The 18,226-nt window shown below is 45.4% G+C and overlaps 3 non-coding genes across 3 annotated transcripts; all 3 read left to right on the top strand.

Annotated features, from left to right (window-relative positions):
* Positions 1 to 7,202: 7,202 nt before the first annotated feature.
* Positions 7,203 to 7,274, top strand: TRNAC-GCA (transfer RNA cysteine (anticodon GCA)). Its single transcript has one exon. It is a non-coding gene; the product is annotated as a tRNA-Cys (tRNA).
* Positions 7,275 to 12,355: 5,081 nt separating this feature from the next.
* TRNAC-GCA (transfer RNA cysteine (anticodon GCA)) lies at positions 12,356 to 12,427 on the top strand. The gene has a single exon. It is a non-coding gene; the product is annotated as a tRNA-Cys (tRNA).
* Positions 12,428 to 12,500: 73 nt separating this feature from the next.
* TRNAC-GCA (transfer RNA cysteine (anticodon GCA)) lies at positions 12,501 to 12,572 on the top strand. The gene has a single exon. It is a non-coding gene; the product is annotated as a tRNA-Cys (tRNA).
* The last annotated feature ends 5,654 nt before the right edge of the window (positions 12,573 to 18,226 follow it).

Genomic DNA, 18,226 nt, shown 5'->3' with positions numbered 1-18,226 from the left:
GTCTAGTAGTGACCGAAGAGCAGCGTCAGCTGCAGGCAATGCAAGTCAGCGGGAGCTTATGGAATTAACTGTGAACTCAAAGAACGCACGGGGATAGCGTGGGAGCAGGAGACGGCCTTGACTACACTAACAACGAGGGCCCGCCCCCCAAAGCCGTCATGCCACGGTGACCTAGCTTCAGACCTAGGCCAAACATCTCCCTCGACCGGGATACGGTCGGGACACCACCCTCGTAGCAAAGAGGGATTGTGAAGTTTGTGCATAAGGAACTTGACAAACCCTTCAAGGTGCTTCGACCGAGAGGCAAGGCCTCTTCGCAGGGGCTGCGGGCTCAACCAAAAAAGCAAGTGCACATACTCAACTGCTTCCCAGACTGCCGAGGTAAGCGCTGTGTGGTCCTTTTGTTTTGCAATTAAATGGCAGTAAACCTCCAGTCTGCGTTATGTGTAGCCACCTTAAAAGTCCGCGGAATTACAGCGAGGCGGCGGCAATATCAAGTTAGTCGGCTATTTCTTGAAAACGAATTGGACTTGGTCGCTATACAAGAAACGAAGGTAGAATGCGAAGAGCAAACGGACCGCATGGTGCAACCATTCAGAGATAGGTACAATGTATGTGTGTGTCATGCTGTTGGAAATTCGGCAAGGTGTGTTTTTTTATTCGCAACAGACTGGTCGTTGTCTAGGAGGCAGTCACTGTGTGCCCTTCTGGACGCCTGATTGCTGTTGACGTATCCTTCTGTAATTTTAAATGGCGTATGATATGCGTCTATGCACCTAATTAGGAAGGGGAGCGTAGGTTGTTCTTCGAGCAGCTCGAACAGCATTTGAAGGGTGAAAGATGTGTTGTTATGGTGGGTGACTTCAATTGTGTATGTATGCCTGAAGATCGCGTAAAACTTCAGCCTGTGGATGACCCTAGCGCACACTTATTAAGGACGTTAACCATAGAGTATCATCTAGAAGACGTTGGTTGGCTTCTATCACCTAGTGGACAACGCCAGTACACCCATTTCCAAATAGAAGCCATGCGAGGCTAGATTGTGCATACATTTTCCTAGAACTCGCGCCTCTGTGCCGAAGTTATGAAGTTAAGCACGTGTCTTTTACGGATCACAGCCTAGTAGTTTTTTTTGTATAGAAGCAAAGGAAAATCAATCCAAATTTAACTGGGAGCTTTGGAAATTTAATTCTAAACTTTTGGATGATGAGAGCTATGTGAACGCAGTAAAGGAAATGTTTAACGCACTGTTTGCGACAAAATCAGGGGACTGGATAAGTGAGTGGGAAAGTGTTAAGAACAATATAAAAATGAAAGCAATAGAAAGAGCAACCATTTTGCGACATGTCAGTAAAGAGAACGAGAAAGATCTGCACCGTCAACTCAACTTGTTGCTGAACCTAGATAGTGGGACGCCTGGAGTGTGGACGAAGCAGAAAAGAAGTTAAGAATAAACTTGAGCTTATCGATGAAGAAAGATATAGGGGAGCTATTGTGTGAGCAAGAGCAGAGCGATTATGGGTTGGCGAGACACCGAACAAGCGCTCACTCGGTGACGAGAAAAGATACGCGGAAAAAAAATTAAAAGATACTTTACCATAACGAAGTTGCAACAGAATGCGAGGTTATCAAAGAAGCGTTTGTAGAGTACTATAGTGAGCTACTTGGGCGGGCTAAGCAAAGGAAAGAACAATTCGAAAGTCAGTTTTTGCAGACCATGCCCAGGCTTGAGGATGAAGTTAAAGCCAGGCTTGAAGAACCAATCAGTGTACTTGAAATTGAGCGGGCTATAGAAGAAATAAGCGCTGGAAAATCATCCGGTCCTGACGGATTAGGGGGTGCTTTTTACAAGAAATTCAAATCAGAAGCCAGCAGGGCATTGTACTGCGTAATAAAGGAAGCATACCATGTTAAACAAATGCCGCCATCTTTCAAAGCTTCACATATTGTCTTAATTCCTAAATCAGATGATGCAGTAAAACTTCTATCGGTGGGGTCCTATCGACCTATAAGCCTCACAAATGTGGATTATAAATTGTTTACGAAAGTATTGGCAAGGAGGGTGCAAGGTTTCGTTAAACAGTTGGTAGGTCCACACCAAACGTGCGGCATTAAGGGCCGCACTATATGTACGAATGTACACACTGCAAGATGCGTTTTAGAGTGTTGCGATGCAGACGGAAGACATGTAGCAATGATACAGCTTGAATTGTCAAAAGCATTTGACAACGTTTCACATGACGTCCTTTTCACCATTTTAGAGCATGTAAATATCGGAAGTGTTATCGTTGTTGGAGTCAAAATAGCATACGCGGAGTTCTCTACTCGTATTATTGTAAATAAAAGTCTTACTGACGCAATAGCCGTGCGATCGTCAGTGAGGCAAGGATGTCCATTGTCCCCTCTTCTATTTGCCTTGTATCTAGAGCCCTTTTGTTTAAGCCTGATTAATAATGAAAGAATCCGTGGATTCAAGCTACAAGCATCCGAAATGAAAGTACTTGCGTACGCGGATGATATAGCCATTTTCTGTGTGAACCGGCAATGCGTAAGTGAGGCAGTCGAGGTTGCTGGCGGTTTTTGCTCCGCAACTGGCTGTGAGATTAACTGGGAAAATTCGGCTGGCTTTTGGCATGGTAACTGGAACGAAAGACCCGAAACGTTTGCAAACATGCGATGGACATCGTTGCCTACGAAGTATCTAGGTGTGCCCCTTGACCGCTATCAAGATAGCGAGTAGTATCTGGCGTCAAGAGACAGAAAGGGTCAGGGAAAAGACGCAAGGCTGGCAAGTCCGTAATTTGTTCATGTTTGCCCGCGCGACTGTCTGCAATCTTTTCTTAATATCCAAGGTGTGGTTCGTACTCCAATTTTTGTTCATGAAACGCACAAATCTGCAAAAAATTCAGTGTTCGCGGTTTTCATTTGGGGGGCAAGTTGGGAACGTAATAGGAGGACGAATTTGTTTCATGCTGTTTGTAATGGTGGATTAGGCCTGTCTCACCTGTTTCTAAGACAGATCGTGTCGCGATTTATTTTTCTTCGGGACCAGAAAGACTCTTTTTTGCGCACAGTAATGCAAGTGCACTTAAGCAATGCCTTACCTGAATTTATTGTTTCATCATGCAATGACGGTGGACGCGCAGTAACTGGGTTTTGGCGAGAAGTTGTACTTGCATTCCAAATCTTAAAGGCTCGATTTTCCCTTGAGTACTTAAGTTCAGTGCAAAGGAAAAAACTGTACAGAGCCCTACTGGATACAATGTTGCCAACACCCAGGTACCGAACAATATGCTTCGGAGGCCCAGGAAATGATTTATTAAAGAGAGTTAAAAAGATGAATATTAAGCCCAGCATTAAAACCTTCTTTAAACTTCGCACAGGGACGCTTCCAGTTAAGAATTGGTTAGAGGAAAAGGGAATATTCGTTCCATGGACAACAAACTGCATATTATGCAAGAAACCATGAAACAATAGATCATGTATTTATTGATTGCTGGGATCCAGTCTTCTACTGGGACATCTTGCAAAGGACTCTAAAGAAAGACCTACCAATAACACCATACGGAATCCGTTTTCTACCAATTGTAAACGATGGAGACATTCCTTATCACCTGATCATGGTTCTGGGGCTCCACAGCATATGGCGAACAAGGATGGCTGTTAGGCACGCCGATGTAAGCGTCCGTCCAGTCAGGGAGAATTTCACTGAAAGCATTATGTACAGTGGTTTTCAAAAATACACGGCCCACGGCTTCGGTACGTGGAGCGCCAGCCGAGCCGCACCGCGGCGCTGCTATCTTTGCTCGGCGCTCGCCGCGAGGGTGCCATATGTGACGATAGCTATCTCCCTCCCTTTCGCGCTGTCAAGTAACACGCCTTCTGAGCACTATGTGCGGGGTTCGTCCGTTTGTTGCGCCGCTGCCGCTCGCTACGAAAGAGGGCGTCTGGACACTGGATGTTCGTAGGATGTTCGGGTCATCTGGAGGATTGTGTGGGCAGGTCCACACCATGTGGTACAGGTCTGTCTTCTCCCCGCAATATTTGCATTTGTGGCCTCCAGATGACACAAATACAGTGCCAACAATTGAGGGGTGGGAGGCTGCCCTATCCAGCTCTGGACTAGAGGCCCAACGAGCCCTCATGACACGGGCACGGATAGCAGCGGCAGCCGCTGGAGTCCTGGACTAGGGACCCCCACCTACACATCCCCCTCCCTTATCTCCACTCACTCACTCACTAAGGGTGTTCGCCTCGCCGGTCTTGGCGCTCACCACGTGGGCGATTGGCGCGCGTTTGCAAATACTGGCGCCCTGCTACCTTGCTCCAACATACGTTCGTAGGCAGGCATGCATCGAAATGCGAAAAACGAGTTCCGTGGCTCTCTCGCCGCGCCTTTATGCGGACCTTTGTTCACGAAGCGTTGAGATGCCGCGCTCTGCAGTGGCGAGATCTTGCTTCTCAGTCCGCTTCTCTTGTGCAGTTGTGGCGAAACTTAGTATGACTTTTCTAGAAAAGATTGCTCTCCTCAATGCAAACTCTTCGAAAGAAGAAATACCCAGTTTATGGGAACAAGTTCTCTACCATTAGTATACTTGTACCGGACAAATCGGAGATCTTAAACATCTACTGTGATTTATCTCAGTGTGAATAAATTTCAACATTATGCTACATTTAATGATATATCACTGGATAGCTTACGTCAAGTATGATTACGCTGTACTAACTGTTGGTATTAATGAGTTAACTCTAATTTGTAAATTGCGAATAAATATTTTGCTGCACCTCAAGTCATAAATTGTTGGATAGTAATTGCACTGGACTAGCTAATAGTACTTTTCAAATAATTATCGCCCTCTTTTTAGTTATAACTAAATCTGCAATATGCATGGTTGGAAAACTTGTATAAGGTATTATATCAGGTAAATAATGGGAGGCGTTAATTAATTATGACTAATTTGTTAATTGCGAATAAATTATATATATATATATATATATATATATATATATATATATATATATATATATATATATATATATATATATATATATTAATTATGACTAATTTGTTAATTGCGAATAAATTATATATATATATATATATATATATATATATATATATATATATATAATTTATTCGCAATTAACAAATTAGTCATAATTAATTAACGCCTCCCATATATATATATCCCAATGATATGTAACTTGAGGTTGTAGTGTAATATATATATATATATATATATATATATATATATATATATATATATATATATATATATATATATTACACTACAACCTCAAGTTACATATCATTGGGTAGCTTATGTCGAGTATTACTGCACAGAACTAATAATATGGGTTAATTATTTATCGCTAATTTGTTATCGCCATAGATACAGTTCTCCACAATACACCAAATTTAGCCTAATTCAGAGCAAGATACTGTAATTCTTACTTTTCGTTCTTGATAGTGGGGTACAATTATGCACAACATAAGCTATTCAAAGTTATATAACTTGAACATTTAGCATGGCACTCAATGTTTAATTGCAATTAACAATTTAGCGATAATTAAGTAACAACCATTATCAGTTCTGTGCAGTAATACTCGGCATATGCTATCCAAAGATATATTAATTCAGGTTGTAGCGTAACGTGTATAATTAACCGCAATTAACAAATAAGCAATAATTAATTAACACCTACTAGTCGATCTCTGCAATGATACTCAACTTATGCTATCAAGTGATATATAAGCTGAGGTTGTAGTGTATTATATATTTAATCGCAATTAACAAACTAGTGATAAATAATTAACCCATATTATTAGTTCTGTGCAATAATACTCGACATAAGCTACCTAATGATACGTATTTTGAGGTTTTAGTGTAACATATATATTTATTCGCAATTACCAAATTAGCTCTAAATAATTAACGCCTATAATTAGTTCTGTGCATTAATACTCGATATAAGCTATTTAATAATACGTAACTTGAAGTAGTACTCCAACATATATATTTATTCGCAATTAACAAATTAGCAATAATAGTTTAGCACCTACCAATCATTATTTGCTATAATACTTCATACACGTTTTCCAACCATGCATGACTTCATGGTGTAACATATTTCATATTTAATTGCAATTAACAAAAGAGCGATGAATAATTCAAAAATACAATAAGCTAGTCCCGCGCAATTATACTCTGCATAGCTATTCAGCAATTTATGGCTTAAAGGTATAGCGAAATATTTATTCGCAAATTACAAATTATTGACAACTCATTATTACCCACAATTAGTACAGTAATATCATACTTGACAAGCTATCCAGTGATATATCATTAAATGTAGCATAATGTTCAAATTCATTCTCACTGACATAATTCACAGTAGACGTTTAAGCTCTCCGATTTGTCAAGTGCAACTGTACTAGACGAAATGACCAATAGTAGAACATTTGTTCCCATTAAACTTCGTATTTCTTCTTTCGAAGAGTTTGCATTGAGGAGAGCAGACTTTTCTAAAAAGGTCATACTGAGTTTCGCCACAACTGCACAAGAGAAGCAGACTGAGTAGCAAGGTCTCGCCACTGCAGAGCGCGGCATTTGAACGCTCCGTGGACATAGGCCCGATAACAGCGCGGCGAGAGAGAGGCACGACACTCGTTTTTTGCGTCTCGATGCACGTACGGCGATGAACGTATGTTGGAGAAAGGTACCAGGGCGCCAGTATTTGCAAACCCGCGCCGAGACCGCTGATGTAAATATCCAGAGTCCAGACGCCCTCATTTGTAGCGAGCGGCAGCGACAGAACCATATAGGAAGAAAGGCGAAACGGACGAGTGCCGCACATAGAGTTCCGAAGGCGTGTTACTTTACAGCGCGCGAGGGAGGGAGAAAGCTGTCGTCACATGGGCACCCTCGCACCGAGCGCCGGGCAGAGACAGCAGCGCCGCGGTGCTGCCCGCCAGTCGCTCCGCGGACTGAAGCCGTGGGCCGTGTATTTTTGAAAACCACTGTACATAAGAGATATTTACCGTACATTGCCAGAACCTCCCGACTGGATTGGGGTCCTAGATGAACTTGTTCATTTTAAGACGTTTTTAAGCATTCACGCTGACCACGGCATGGTCACCGCGTTTTATCTGTCATATTTGCAGTGTATTTGACAAAGCAGGCAACAACAAAAAAAAGACTGGGGGTATACCTCAGTGGTAGAGCATTCGACTGCAGATCGAGAGGTCCCCGGTTCAAACCCGGGCGCCCCTTCGTGATTGTTCTATTCTTCTGCTAGCGCTGTTTTTGTTCTTTATAGGAGCAGCTCGAGCCCTTGCTCTCTGTGCTGGAGGTATAGCTCAGTGGATTTCTGCTTCCGGCCACGCCAGTGAACGGACGCAGGATGCAGGGCTCCTCCTCAGGACCGGCTTCAGCAGCCATGTCAGGCCGCGGTAACAGGACTGCTGAAGAGGACAATACTTACCAGGTCGTTTTGCCTGCACTGCCAACAGATCGGTTTATTTTGAATACCGCGTTTTTGCACGCCGATATCAGGGCCCGCCCGTACCGGGTGGAAGTTTTCCGGGATGCTTTAGCACAACACTCGCTAATCCCCGATGTTATCGCTATGGGGACGTATCGGATGAGCCATGTCTGGGCCGTCACTCTCAAGGATACTGAAGCCGTCAACAAGATTGTAAGTGTAGGTGAGCTGTCTGTGAAAAACGGTCGCTGCTTGATGATTGACCCGGCGAACCAGGACGTGCGACTCAAACTTCACTGGCTACTACACAACGTGCCAGACGAAGATGTTCGTGCTGCATTTGCGCCGTACGGAAAGGTGTCGGAAGTTTCCCGGGAGCGCTGGCGTGTTAAAGGTATGCTAGAAAAGGGCTCTACAACTAGACTCGTCACGCTGAAGCTGAAAGCTGGCATGAAGCTCGACGACCTGCCGCATCAGTTGAATGTTAGCGGGGAGTTCGCGCTCGTCATTTTGCCAGGCAGACCCGCGTTGTGCCTACGCTGCCGGAGTACTGGTCACATGCGCAAAGAGTGCCGGGTTCCTCGCTGCGGAACCTGTCGGTGGTTCGGGCATGAAGACAGCCAGTGTGGTCGAACCTACGCTAGCATTGCCGGACCTGGGACCATCGAAGACTCGTTCGAGTTAATTATGGACGAGGCGGATGCGGAGGAGGCTGCTGACATTAGAGGTCAGTCAACAAAACAGGACGCGCCTTCCATGACGGTTTTAACAAAGAATAAGGTAACGGTCTCAAATGAAAAGAATGAAACTCGGCATGTCTTGAACGTTCCATCCCAGGACCATGAAAGCGCGTCAAAGGAAGCGTCAGAAGACGTAATGCAATTTTCTGACGCTGAGGACCATCTCAGTACTGAGCCTTCCTGTACTGATGCCATGGAGGTTGGGCCGGAGACAGCAGTCTTAATTGCCGCGAAACGTCCGCATGAGGAAAGCGTCGAAGAGACTCAGCTGCCAGGCGGTGTTTGTGGTGAGCCAGCGCCGAAAACTTCTGGCATCCGAAGAGCCACGTTAAGACCGAAGCCGAACTTCTCGGCCGACACGCGGCAGGCGGGGAAACCGCCTCTGTAGTTTTTGTGGTGTCCTGAACGATTTGTGGGTCCGCTGCCTACCGACCAGCGTCAGGAACCTTCTGCAACCAAGCGGGGCGTGTGTGAAAAAAAATGAAAGACGGTGCTTGTTCTTCGTTTGGATGCAGCCCGACGTTCTGCTCGGAGGACATTACATGCACACATACGCCGCTGTTCTTCAGAAGCGGAGGCCACGCAACCATGAAGGTAGGCAGCATGCGGGTACGGGCGCATCTTTCTAATACATGACTCTGAAGCTTAATTCGCCGTTACACGTAGCTACTTTGAATGTCAGAGGGCTGGGAGCGAGAAGGCGACAATGCCAGCTCAGTCGCCTCCTTTTGGATAATGATATAGATATAGCAGCTGTGCAAGAGTCAAAGATTGAGAGCCAAGAAAGCACTGACCGTATGGTGGCTTCTTTTCAAACAAACGTTTATGTGTGTGTATGCCATTCTGTTGGTGTATCGGATGAATGCCTTTTATTTATACGTAACGCGCTGGCAGTAAGCGTAAAATCCGTTTCTGCCTGTCCAAGTGGTCGGCTTTTGGTTACTGATTTTACCTACTGTAATTTATGGTGGCGTGTTGTGTGTGTGTATGCTCCCAATTCAAAATGCGAACGTGAATCGTTTTTTTTTTTAGTCTATTGAATTGTGGTTGAAGACCGACAAAATCTTGCTTGTACTTGGTGACTACAACTGTGTGTGCGCAGCTGTGGACCGAGCGGCGAAGTGTAAACCTCGAAGAGACAGAAGCTCCGAGCTGTTGAATGCACTTGTGCATGAGTATGGCCTTGAGGATGTCCGTAGTGTGTTCTCCACTGGAAACCAGCCAGAGTTCACGCACTTTCAGCGAGATAGCCATACTAGATTGGACAGGGTGTATGCCTCGGTTCATCTTGTTTCCCTATGTACTGCATATGCGGTCAAACCTGTGTCTTTCAGTGATCATTGTCTCGTGAGTGCAGTGTTTGGTAGGAAAGGAAAGATATCGCGCTTTAACTGGCACCTATGGAAACTGAATTCCAAGCTTCTCGCCGATGAAGAGTTCCTTACGGAAGTTAAGACCGAGTTTGAAAATCGTCTTGCTATGCGACCAGTAAGTTGTGCAGCGGAATGGGACAGCTTCAAAGAGTGGGTCAAATTGAAATCGATAGAAAAGAGCACTAAGGTGCAGCATAAAGAGAAAGAAAAAGAAAAAGGACTGAATGAACAACTCCAGTTTTTTTTTAGCATGGAAAGTTCTGTGCCAGGGCATTTCGCCAGTAAAATACGAGAGGTTAAAAGTGAGCTGGAAACAATCGACAGCAAAAGATACACAGCGGCTGTCAAACGTGCGAGGGCTGAAAAACTTTGGGCAGGAGAACTGCCAACAAAACGAGCGCTAGCAGGCAAGAAAAGATACGCCTGCCAGAAAGAAATAAGGAGGATAAGGTATGCCGTCCATATCACTGAAGATGCTAAAGATATTCAGCGTGCGGTAGCAGAGCACTTCGAAGAACTGCTTAGCGCTAAGCTTCAGACGGTAAGCGGCTTTCAAACAAATTTTCTAAGACTGATGCCTGCACTGGATGACGAAAGTAAAGCGCGCCTAGAAACACCGATAACGTTGCAGGAGATAGAATCTGCAATAGATGACCTGACACCTGGGAAGGGCCCTGGGCCGGATGGGCTAAGCGCTGCCTTCATTAAAGCTTTCCAGCAGTATGCGGCTCAGTTTATGCTCTGTGTAATCACTGAAGCTCATGAACGTAATACTGTTCCATTGTCTTTCTCTACTTCGCACATTGTTCTACTACCCAAGATAGATGATCCGGCGAAACGACTGTTTTGGGGTCATATCGACCGATTAGACTCACCAATGTTGACTACAAGGTGTACATGAAGGTTTTAGCAAAACGGCTGCAAAGCGTAATAAAGAAATTGGTTGGGTCTCATCAAACGTGTGGCATCAAGGGTCGATCCATTGCCACGAATATACATGTCCCAAGAACCGTACTAGAATGTGTTGATGCACTCGGGGGTTAGATAGCCGTGATGCAGTTAGATTTGGCGAAAGCCTTTGACCGTTTTTCTCACGAAATTCTTTTTGCCATTTTGGAGCCTTCTAACCTAGGTGAAGTCATAGTGGAGGGTGTTAAAATGGCTTATGCGAACTGCACGACCCGTATTATAGTGAATGGTGAACTGACTGACAGCATCCCAGTACGTTCATCGGTAAGGAAGGGCTGCCCGCTCTCACCCCTGCTTTTTGCACTGTTTTTAGAGCCACTTTGCTTGGCCATCATTGATAGCGATCGCATTTTAGGGTTCAAGCTGCAATCAGCACACGTGAAAATGCTAGCATACTCTGATGACATAGCAGTGTTTTGTGCAACCAGAAAGAGCATCTGTGAAGTCACGGGCGTCGTCCAAACATTTTGTGATCAAACCGGATGTAAGATCAATTGGGAGAAAAGCTCTGGATTTTCGCACGGTGATTGGGACGTGGCACTTGATTTCTTCTGTAAGCTGCGATGGTCTGCTCTCCCAACGCGATATCTAGGCATGCCTTTAGAATGTTATCAAGATCCCAACGATCCCAACGTGCACTGGATTGAAGAAACGTCGAGAGCGAAAGAAAAAGCGGATGCGTGGCAAGGAAGGCCACTGTCAATGTTTTCGCGCGCTTCTATTTGCAATGTTTCTCTTATTTCGAGGCTGTGGTACCTCATAAGTGTGTTGTGTATCTCACGAACCTCAATTCAGAAAATGCACCGCTTTTTGCTGTTTTTTTTATTTGGCCACCCACATGGGAAAAAAACTGCCCGGACGAATTTGTTTATTTCTTTTAAAAGGGGCGGGCTTGGCCTTGCACATTTGTTCTTGCGTCAGGTGGTTTCGCGATTTATATTCCTCCGTGATGAAAAAGATACCTTTCTAAGAACGGTGATGCAAGTGCGATTGCAGAGGCTGCTACCTGGATGGATTGTGTCATGTGAAAACATGCCTGGTACTGTGACTGGCTACCTGCGCGAGGTTGTTTTTTCGTGCAAGTTGCTGGAAGTGCGGTTTTCTTTTGATTACCTTTACAATGTTCCCAGAAAAAAACTGTATAAAGGTCTGATTGACGTGATGCTGCCTGTGCCTTTTTACCGGGCATTACACTGTGGAGGCCCAGGGCAGGACGTTTTGAAAACAGTTAGGAAGATGCCCGTGAGGCCATCTGGTAAAACTTTCCTTTTCAAACTTCACTCTAATACGCTCCCTGTTAAACCCTGGCTGAATGATAAAGGTGTCTTCGTCCCATGGACAACAAATTGCCTGTTGTGCAAAAAAAAGGAAACAATTGAACACGTTTTCTTAGTTTTGGATGCTGTCTTTCTATGGGACGTCCTCCAAAGGACAATTAATAAGCAACTTCCCTTAACTCCGTACGATATCAGATTCCTACCAGTGCAGAACGATGATGCACGTTAGGATTTAATTATGCTCCTTGGCCTCCATAGTTCGTGGAAAACACGAATGCAGGTGCGTCATGCAGATATAGATACACGATCTGCACGTGAAAACTTCATTGAAATTGCGGTGTATATACGCGAAACGTTCAGCATGCAGCAGTATCCACTACAATGGCATTGTCTGTTTGATGAGTTAGTGCACTTGAAAAGATTTTAGCCACGTACGCATTAGCTCAAGTGTATTTGACGTGTTTTGTCATGTGTATTTTTGTTTTGTGTTTCACGGCAATAAAGAAAAAAAAGGGATATAGCTCAGTGGCAGAGCATTCGACTGCAGATCGAGAAGTCCCCGGTTCAAACCCGGGTGCCCCCTTCGCGATTGTTGTATTCTGCTAGCGCTGTTTTTGTTCTTTGTAGGAGCAGCTCGAGCCCTTGTTCAGTTTGCTGGGGGTATAGCTCAGTGGTAGAGCATTCGACTGCAGATGGAGAGGTCCCCGGTTCAAACCCGGGTGCCCCCTTCGCGATTGTTTCTTTCTTCTGCTAGCTCTGTTTTAGTTTTTATAGGAGAAGCTCGAGCCCTTGCTCTCTGTGCGGGGGGTATAGCTCAGAGGATTCTACTTCCGGCCGCCAAGTCGAGAGGACGTGTTTTTATGGGCTCCAACGGAGCGGTGTCAGCGGCCTAGCAGGGCCGCGGAAACAGGTTTTTTTGGATTCTACGGACCAGGACTACCAAGTGGGTTTGCCGCAGCTGCCATCAGGTCGTACTGTTTTGAACATTATTTTCTTGCATGCCGATGTAAAAAGTCGGCCGTACCACGTTGAATACTTTCGAGATGCGCTCGCTCCTCTGCTCCCCGAGGTTATCGCCTTGGGGGCGTATCAGATGAATCATGTATGGGCGCTTACCTTCAAGGATGGAACATAAATACAAAGAATGTTAGCAATACAAGAGCTGACTGTAAAAGGAAGCCGGTGCATGATAACTGACCCGTCAAACCAAGACATCAGGCTAAAGATGCATTGGGTGCTGTACAGCATGCCCGACGAAGCCATCCGTGCGGCTTTAGTGCCCTACGGAAAAGTGACCGACATTTCAAAGGAAATGTGGCGGGTGCATAGAGTTACCGACAAGAACACGACGAAGAGGCTTATTGGACTCAAGCTGAAGCCAGGGGTGTCTGTCGAAGGTCTGCCACACCAACTGCGCATTGCCGGTGAAATGGCCCTGCTAGTCGTACCTGGTAGAGCACCGCTATGCCCTCGCTGCCGATCTACGGGTCACATCCGGCGCGAGTGTCGTGTGCCTCGTTGTACCAAGTGTAGACGTTTTGGTCACGACGAAGAGGCTTGCGTCAAGACCTACGCAAGCATAGCTTGGCCGGGAGGTTCGGAAGAATCTTCGGAACACATCATCGACGAAGCTGATGTCGAGGAAGTAATCAATGGGACGGGAGAAAAGTCCGGCTAATTATCGGATTCTCAGCAGACTGCGCCTGAAAAGGCAGCTGAGACCAACTCTGAAGATAGATGAGAGGAAGGACGAAAGCAAGACGGCGTCGACAAGGCGAGCGCATCAACTGCTCAAGGGAAGGACGACAGCGTCGCAGCAGCGGCAAACGATGAGAGTCAGTCGGAACTAATGTAAGTAGTTGGGAACGCAGCAGGGAAGAGGAGGCACGGCGAGAGCGCAGGGACAGAAGACAGCCTGAATGGGACGGTTAGCGAGGAGCCGCCAGAGAAGACTGCGATGCCTCGCCGTAATACCTTTAAACCAAAGCCCAATGTTTCCGCCGGCCAAAAACGGCCGAAGAACAGCCTCCGTAGTAACGGGGGCCAGCAGACTGAGGGGACGAAAAGGAACTGCCAACAACCAAAAATGGCTTTGTACCAGAGACGCGGTGACTTCATAGGCGTCACTTGCTCCACGGGCGCCTGGAAACCAAAGTTTCAACCTGCTGAGGTAAGCACCGTGTGGTCCGTTTGTTTTGCTTTGAAATGGCGTCAAACTTTCAGTCGGCGCTACGTGTAGCGACCTTAAAAGTCAGGGGCTTGGCAGCCAGACGGCGACAGTACGAAGTCAGCCGGCTTCTACTTGAAAATGATATAGATGTGGTTGCTATACAAGCAACAAAGGTAGAGAACCAAGAGCAAACGGGCCGCATGGTGCAGTCATTTAGATCTCAGTACAATGTTTGTGTATGCCATGCAGTTGGTACCTCGGCAGGATGTGCTGTGTTATTACGAAATAACTTGAGCATAGTTGAAGAGACAGTCACAGTGTGTGCATCTGGACGATTGGTTGTAGTTGAGTTTTCCTTTTCTAACCTGAAGTGGTGAGTAGTTTGTGTATACGCGCCGAACAAGGAAAGTGACCGAAGGATATTTTTTGAACAGCTAGAGGTGGTACTTTAAATGTGAACAAATGTTAATTGTACCTGGTGACATCAATTGTGTGTGCATGTCTGAAGATCGCGCTAGGAGGCAAGCTGTAACTGACCAGAGTGCATATGTATTGAGCAGGCTGGTTTCAGAATATAACTTAGAAGATGTCGGGTGCATTTTAACATCTGGCAAACAAGTGCAGTACACTCACTTCCAACGTGGAAGTCATGCAAGGCTTGATCGCGCGTACGTCAGCTTGGAGCTTGTACCCCTATGCAAAAATTATGAGGTAAAATATGTATCTTTTACCGATCACAGTTTAGTAATGTTCAACATTGGAGCGAAAAAAAAAAAACAACAAATTTTACTGGGAACTTTGGAAGCTCAATGTTAAACTGCTAGATGACAGTACTTATGTCAACACAGTAAATGAATTGTTAAAGAAACTCCTGGATACTAGCTCTGGAAACTGGGCAGAGGGTTGGGAAAATTTCAAGGCTGAGGCTAAAATTAAGGCACTAGAAAGGGTGTCTGTGTTGCATCGAATGAAAAAAGAGAATGAAAAAGAGCTTCAACGTGAACTCGATCTATTGCTAAGCATAGAAAGTGCAGCCTGGCATGCTTACGAAACAGATAAGGGACGTCAAGAGTAGGCTGGAACGTATCGACGCAGACAGATACAGGGGAGCTATATTACGTGCGCGAGCAGAACAATTATGGATGGGCGAAACGCCGAACAAAGGGGCGCTAAGTGACGAAAATTGCTACGCAGAAAAAAGCACCATCGGCCAAATACTGTACAATAATGCAGTTACGTCAGACCAGGCTGAGATAGAGCATTTGTGGAGCGCTATCGTGATCTACTGGCGCTCAAGAAAATAAAAGAAAAGCGCTCGTTTGTGTACTTCGTTCGTCCTCGTCTTTTTTGCGCTGTTTACCCTGAATGGATTACCAACTTGCCCAAGCGTCTGTTTTAAAAGGAAACGGTTTTAGTCCTCATTTCTTGCAGCATATGCCTAAATTAGACGAAGATGTAAAAGTTAGACTTGCAGCCCCAATTAGTGTGCTAGAAGCTGAAAAGCAATCTATTAGCTGAGTGCGGGAAAGTCTCCTGGACCCGATGGACTAGTCGCTTCATTTGATAAGGAATTCAAAGGAGACATCAGCGAGGCTTTACATCGAGTTTTGATAGAAGCATGTGAAATGAATGAGTTGCCACCCTCTTTTCGAATTGCTCATGTTGTGCTAATACCGAAAAATGAGGACCCTGTTAAATTACTGTCGGTGGGGTCTTACCGACCTATAAGCCTCACCAACGTTGACTAGAAACTTTTCATGAAAGTATTGGCAAGGAGGTTATAAAGTGTAATAAAGCAACTGGTAGGACCCCATCAACCATGTGGAATTAAAGGGCGCACGATCTGCTACAATGTTCACATTACTAGAAGCGTTTTGGAATGTTGTGATACCTTCGGGAGCCATGTTGCAATGTGGCAGTTAGACCTTGCGAAAGCGTTTGACAACGTTTCCCACGAGGTCCTATTCACCATATTAGAATATGTTAACGTAGGCACTGTTATATTTGATGGAGTTAAAATGGCCTACTCAAGGTGCAAGACCCGGCATAACATTAACAAACACCTTACTGAAGCTGTGGCTGTGCGATCATCTGTCAGGCAGGGCTGTCCGTTGTCGCCCTTGCTTTTCGCGTTGTACTTCGAGCCTTTCTGCTTAAGCTTAGTCAATAATGAAAGGATCCGAGGATTCACACTGGGAAAAACCGAGGTGAAAGTTTTAGCTTACGCGGATGATGTCGCAGTATTTTGTGAAAATAAAGAAAGCATAAACGAAGTGGTGCGAGTAGCGGGAGAATTTTGTAAGAAAACGGGTTGTCAAATCAACTAGGATAAGTCTGCTAGATTTTGGCATGGGAATTGGAATGAAACACCTCAACTATTTGCGAACATGCGATAGACAGCCCTGCCACTAAAGTACCTTGGCGTGCCCCTAGAAAGGAAACTGAAGTGTACTGGAATGAGGAAACGGACCGAGCCAAGGTAAAAATGCAAGGATGGCAAGGTCACAATCTGTCGATGTTTGCTCATGCAACGGTATGCAAACTCTTTATGGTAGCTAAATTGTGGTATGTTTTACAGTTTTTGTTCATGAAGCGAACCAATCTATAGAATGTTCACCGAGTCTTTCCAGTGTTCATCTGGGGCGGAAAGTGGGAAAGGACCAGCCGCACAAAATTGTTTCATTCTGTCCGCAACGGCGGTTTAGGCCTCTGCCACCTTTTTGTTAAAAAAATTGTATCTCGCTTTCTTTTCTTGAGAGATCAGAGGGACCCATTTCTGCGCACAGTGATGCAAACCCGCTTGACGACAGCACTGCCAGAATTTATTGTGTCAACCTGTGAATATAGGCGCTGTGGCCGTGTCCGGGGCCTCCGCAATGTGTGGAACGGTACAAAGGTACAGGTAACGTGGTGTCTACAAGGTCCCTATCGAGTTTTTTCCTTGTAACAGCGGACAGGTACTGCTGGAAAAAACGTACATTCAAAGGCGTGTACGACAAAACTACTTCACGCAGGTACCCACTCACATCTCCGCACATATTATGAACAGTCGAAACGACATATCCAGGGAGAAATTTGTCCAGCCTTATTTGCATAACTGTGAGGAGAAAGGTACCATTTTGATCACGTAAAAAAACAAAGCGCGACACGATTTGTCGCAAAAACAAGTGAGCTAAGCCAACGCCACCTTTCTTGACAGGCAAAAACAAATTAGTTCGACTGGACCGTCCCCCCCCCCCCCCCCCCAAGTCGAGGCCCAGATAAAAATAGCAAAAACCTGATGTATCTTTTGAATGCTCACCCTTGCAGCACACAACACATTCATGACGTACCATAGTTTTGATACCAGAAAAGGGTTGCAGACAGTGGCTCTTGAAAACAGGGAAAGTTGCTTGCCCTGCCACCCGTCAGCCTTTTCCTTTGCTCTCAATGCCTGCTATGCCCAGTACGGTTCAGGCTCGTGGTAATTTCCGAGGGGCATCCCTAGGTACTGTGTTGGTAAGGTTGACAAGGTCAGCCGACAAAACGTTTCTGGTGTGTCTACCCAATCGCCGTGCCAGAAGCCGTGATTCTTATCCCAGTTTATTTGGGCTCCGGTCGTATCACAAAAATTTCGACCACATTAGTTGTCTCTGTAATACTCGCTTTGTCTGCGCAAAACACCGCGATGTCATCGGCATACGCCAGAATTTTAACTTCTGCTTCCTGCAGCCTATATCCTGTAATGCACGCATTATGTTCAATGGCCAAACAGAGTGGTTCAAGATAAGCGGCAAACAGCAGTGGTGATTGCGGGCATCCCTGTCTCACCGACGACAGCACGCACAAGCTATAAGTGAGCTCGCCGTTAACAATAATTCGCGTTGTGCATCTTTTGTAAGCCATCTTGACAATGACACTGCCCACGTTCGTGTGCTCAAGTATACAGAGAAATTGCTTATGCAAGGTCAAGCTGTATCATCGCGACGTGACCGCCAAGCGCGTCACAACACTCGAGCACGCTTCGAGCCACGTGAACATTTGTCGTGATACTGCGGCCTCTAATGCCACAAGTCTGGTATGGCCCAACCAACTTTTTAATAACGCCTTGAAGTTGCCTTGAAAGAACTTTGGTGAATATTTTATAATCGAGATTAGCAAGGAGTTTTTGGACCATATGACCCTGGCAACAAACGTTTCTGAGCATTATCGCTCTTTGGGATTAGCACAATA

The sequence above is a fragment of the Amblyomma maculatum genome, chromosome 1, assembly GCF_055883805.1.
Source record: "Amblyomma maculatum isolate TAMU_Amacu chromosome 1, ASM5588380v1, whole genome shotgun sequence".
NCBI classification, from domain to species: Eukaryota; Metazoa; Arthropoda; class Arachnida; order Ixodida; family Ixodidae; genus Amblyomma; species Amblyomma maculatum.
Note: the sequence above shows the minus strand (reverse complement) of the source record. Positions and strands in the feature narration are given on the sequence as shown.